Raw genomic sequence first — 5,669 nt, forward strand, 5'->3', positions numbered from 1 at the left:
TGACGCATACCCACAAGGCATATCTGAGTCTTTTGCCAATCGTGCAAGATTGCAAAAAGGAAAAACAATGACCAATAAACAGATCTGGGGGTGGATTTTGACTTAACAGGTAGTAGCGAGTTGGCAGCCCGTTTTGTGTCCCTCCCGATTTTTACTGCAATCAACTTAAATGAAAATAAAAATCGGGAGAGATGAAAAATGTGTTGCCGATTCGCTGTCACCCATTTTACACTATGACGCAAAGTCAAAATCTACCCCCTGGTTAGAAGACAAAGAGGTGATTCTATAAAGTAAGTGGGAGCCAAGAACCCTCGGCATCACCTTCTGCTCAGTCCATCAACTTACCTCTTATAGCACTTCCTACAGGAGTAACATGTACTTTAGGTACCGAGAATGGGCTTTTAATTGAAATATGCATACCACATTTGATGTATAATAGATGAAGGAGATGCTGCTGCGGGTGGGAATTCTTACCAGTTTTGTAAGATCAAAAATTCCTGGAACAACAAGAGGTAAGACCAGGAAAAGAGCTGGGAGTGAAGGAGAGGTGCAGGAAATTTTGAGCTGAAACTGAGAAAGAAGGTGCAATGTGCCAACTGAGCGGTGGGGCAGTGAGGGTGAAAGATGCCAGCAGGAGCTGAGGAAGGAGGAGGTACGGGGTTGATAGGTGCTGGCATGAACTGAGGGGAAAGAGCTGGGACAGTGCCGGTATTAGTTACACACTGACTGAGAGTTAAACGATGACTGACCGGTGCCTTTATCTACTGAACCCACAGAGGGAGACTCAGTTAAAAAAAAAGACATCTTCTGTTGAATTTGTGAGCCTTGCTTTGTGCAGCGATTTAGTGTTTGGTTAGGTTCTTAACCTCAATGAAGTTTTCACCTGTGGACTGACAGTTGGTTAATTAGACATTGTAACATTTTATTGTAACATTAAGGTACCGAGTGTACTGAGTGTAACAGCTTTTGATCCTTTCGATACAAGGCACCTGGAGTCAGGGGGAAGGTTCTCTGTTTACGACCAAAATGTCTCTCTTGTATCTCTTCTTTTGTAACCCATATTTCCCCTGTGTCCATTCACATGTTAATTCTGGCTGCGACTGGACCTGAGCCCATTACGTATATCTCCTTTTTTCCTTCTTGGCCCCTCTTGTGACCTTCTTTCCTGCCTCCAACCCTTTTTGTCCCCCAGCCATGCCACCTTTCATGTCTCCTGTGTACTACTGTCAACTACCCACTACTCCAGAAGCATCTCTGGGAGCAAAGATAATCCCTGGCTTTTATTCTCCACTGCAGTTTCCTCAATTGGTTATTGAAGAATTTAAAGATCTACCAATTGTGAATTAATTTTTCTGCAAATTTAAAAAAATTCAGGGGAGACGGGATACCAATTAGAGGAAATGTGTGCCATTTTAAATTTGCTGCCGACACTCCTGCAACCACAGGGAGAATAGGGGACAGAAATCATTAAAAGAAAAACAATTGCCCACCGGGGTAAACTAAATTATAAAAGAGAAAATGCCATTGACCCCTGGGGGTGAAGTAAGAATCATTAATGAGGTCCGATGGAGCTGAGTTATAAAAAGGAGGTTAGTGAGAAAATACCAAACTTAAACCAGTGACAATAAAACCAAAATGGGAATATTTACTACAATAGTTAGCAAATAATATTCATATGCCTCCACTAACATGTTGGTATGCTAATATTATGCAGCCAGATTTCACCCCATCAGTCAAGGAAATAAATAACAAAATAAATTGTGAATTTTGATGGAACAGACCAGATGCCAGAAAGTACTTTGAACAAATCAAGAAATAAGTATAATGATAGAGTGCTACAATATACATGATCCACTACTAAATCAACTTCAAAATGCTGTAAAATGAACAAAATAAAATGACAAACATTAATGTTTTCTGGAGGTAATGTTTTCTGGAGGAAGCGTATCACGCCTCCAGACCTTCACATAAAATGAATCTAGCGAGGTTTTAAAGGTTATGAGAATAGCTTGATGTGGCTCAGCTTGAAAAGCATTTAATGGATCAAATCTCGCAACCTTGCTTGACTCTCAGCCTGCTGCCGCTTCCTGCCAGAACCTACATTTGATATATTCGCTGATTATCTTTAATTCTTCCCCCATGTTCTTTTCTTTAACACTCCAGTAGTGCTGGCATTTCATGTAATCTTCTCCAGTATCCACTGGAGGGTAAAGTGTTCTTAGCTGGGTAGCAATGGGAATGTTACCAATTTTGTCTACTGGTCTTAACTGGTTGAACTCCAATGTGTACAATTGGGAGTCTCTGAACTTTGTCAGTTGTCAACCTGTGCATAATCTCTCTGATTTAGGTAAGTGGAATGTGTCCCTATGGGCGAAGAATGCACGCTGCACATTAGGCAAACACAACCTCTATATATGTGGCTTGGAGATTTTTGAGTATGGTTATGGGTTTTGTTGCCTCAGACATGCAGATTAAACAAAAACGTTTGTTACTGCTTTGTATTGTTAAGTACTCTGGGGTAGAAATTCGTCTGTTTAGCACCATCCGTTAGCACCAGAGTGCCACACTGTCAGCGCCTGCCATGAACTTCAGTGAAGGTTTAGCAGCGGTGTTGACTGATTCCGCTGCTCTCGCTAGCACTGCCCACTCAGTGACGTCACCAGGTGTGCAACGCCCCCGTAGTCACGCGTTTGGAAAATGGACTAATTCACCTGCCGTAGCGCCTGGTGCTGACATCGGCAGGGGAAAGCAGTCGGCACAGCGACGACCCAGGGCCTGCATCGTCCGGAGAGCAAGGTCAGTGCTGAAATGTAAGTTTTTAAACTTCTACTTATTTGTTGCAGCAGTGGGGAAGTGTGGGTGTAGTTCATTGAAATTTTCACCAAGATTTTAAAAAAATCTTCAGGCACTCGGATGCTGGGATCCTAGCGCCAATAAATTGATTAAGCCTCCTGCGCTACCGCCCCATTAACACCCTAAGAGTAGTGTGGAACACTTCTTTTAGCACTCCACTCTCCTCCTGGGGCGAAACAACTGAATATCGCACTTTGAGGAGGTAGACACCGCCCAGCGCTAAAGGTAGCCCCCCGTGACGTCACCGCCTCAATGCAGGCGGTACAGAATTTCAGACCCTTTGAGTATTCTTGAGCTATGGCTAAGTCATATACTCGACTGAGAAAGAATCCTTTTGAAACATCAAAACTTGTAAATATCTCAATGCCTCCTTTTCAGGTCTCCAGTTTGAATACCTGCAGAGTATGGGAAAAGTCATACTTTGCTATTAGCAAGCTAAATTATCATCATCATCATAGGCAGTCCCTCGGGGTTGAGGATGACTTGTTTCCACACTAAAAATGAGTTCTCAGGTGACTGATGAATTCATTTTAAATAGTGGAAGGTGCCTGCGCGTAAATTCTTTTAACGTGGGTGGCCGTTTCACACCAGCCACCACACGGGCTTGACGAAGCAAGGTCTTGGTCCAGTGGCAAGGGGATCCAAGACGACTGGAGACCAGGCTCTGCCGTATGTGCCAATATATACACACAAACTCAAACATACTCCTACAGTCCTCCTTCCTTCCTCCTTCCCACAGGACCTCTCTCTACGTGGAATTCATAGTACACAATGTGAGCCGTACGACCTCACAGCCTCGCTATTGATCCGTGCTGATCCTTCCCTTGGTCTTGTCCATGCTGCCCCACCACTGGGCTCTGACCTTTCCGCTTCTCTGTGCCTCGTCCGTCCTCTCCTCTCCGTTTCCGACCTCCGGACCTCGCCCAGACTGACCTCCACATCTCGCCCGTCCCGAGCTCTGGACCTCGCCGGTCCCGACCTCCAGACCTCGCCCGTCCCGACCTCCGGACCTCGCCCATCCTGACCTGCGGACCTCGCCCAGACTGACCTCCACATCTCGCCCGTCCCGAGCATTGGACCTCGCCGGTCCCAACCTCCGGACCTCGCCGGTCCCAACCTCCGGACCTCGCCCTTCCCGACCTCCGGACCTCGCCCATCCCGACCTCCGGACCTCGCCCATCCCAACCTCCGGACCTCGCCCTTCCCGACCTCCGGACCTCGCCCGTCCCGACCTCCGGACATTGCCGGTCCCGACATCCATACCTTGCCGGTCCCGACCTCCACTCCTCATCGATCCCTCCCTCCGCTCCTTGCCGCTTCTGACCTCCGCTCCTCGTCGCTTCCTCCCAGGTTAAGTATCAGCAGACATAGTTGATGTCAGTAATCTTGTTCGTAGCACACTTCCTCCACATACACAGCCATTCACTGTGCAAAATTTACATTTTAACATGATTGTGTGCTATTAGATTTCAGCTCTGTTTTCTTGTGTGCACATATGCTGCATCACAGCTACATTACTTAATGTCTTGATAACACTATCCCTGCTGTGGTTCGAAGGTTGCTCACGGTGTGTTATTTTCTGCTCAATGTGCATTGAACTGGTTACTGCAGTTTTTTTTAATAATGTATTTGACTATTTTTAGTTGAAAAATATCTTGTGCTTTGTTTCCTTGTGCATAGGCCCTCGACACAAGGTGATGTTTGAGAGATGTAGAGCACTTACCCATCACCAGAAACAGGGGATGGTAAATGGTTTTGGAGCAAAGGTTAAACCGCTGAGAGCTGCTATAACAAAGTTATTCCTTTTTAATCAATCATGGATTGAAAAGAATCTTGAAGCAAGTTCAAAATTTTTGTTATTAAATATATCTATTGTTTTGTTTATTTGTCATCAGGTTACGTTAAGTTCGTCTTGTTATCACCACATCTAAGGAGGGATAACTCGTGGTGAAATGTGCTTGGCCACACTCTCTATTTCTTGTCTTTGTCAATGAGCTGGTAGATATGGTCAAAGCCAATGCTGTTTCCTTTGCTGATTAAATGTAGTATCTCCAAATTTGCGGATGACACTAAGTTGGGTGGCAGTGTGAGCTGCGAGGAGGATGCTATGAGGCTGCAGAGTGACTTGGATAGGTTAGGTGAGTGGGCAAATGCATGGCAGATGAAGTATAATGTGGATAAATGTGAGGTTATCCACTTTGGTGGTAAAAACAGAGAGACAGACTATTATCTGAATGGTGACAGATTAGGAAAAGGGAAGGTGCAACGAGACTTGGGTGTCATGGTACATCAGTCATTGAAGGTTGGCATGCAGGTACAGCAGGCGGTTAAGAAAGCAAATGGCATGTTGGCCTTCATAGCAAGGGGATTTGAGTACAGGGGCAGGGAGGTGTTGCTACAGTTGTACAGGGCCTTGGTGAGGCCACACCTGGAGTATTGTGTACAGTTTTGGTCTCCTAACTTGAGGAAGGACATTCTTGCTATTGAGGGAGTGCAGCGAAGATTCACCAGACTGATTCCCGGGATGGTGGGACTGACCTATCAAGAAAGACTGGATCAACTGGGCTTGTATTCACTGGAGTTCAGAAGAATGAGAGGGGACCTCATAGAAACGTTTAAAATTCTGATGGGTTTAGACAGGTTAGATGCAGGAAAAATGTTCCCGATGTTGGGGAAGTCCAGAACCAGGGGTCACAGTCTAAGGATAAGGGGTAAGCCATTTAGGACCGAGATGAGGAGAAACTTCTTCACCCAGAGAGTGGTGAACCTGTGGAATTCTCTACCACAGAAAGTATTTGAGGCCAATTCACTAAATA

Source organism: Pristiophorus japonicus, chromosome 7, assembly GCF_044704955.1.
Source record: "Pristiophorus japonicus isolate sPriJap1 chromosome 7, sPriJap1.hap1, whole genome shotgun sequence".
Taxonomy (NCBI): Eukaryota; Metazoa; Chordata; class Chondrichthyes; family Pristiophoridae; genus Pristiophorus; species Pristiophorus japonicus.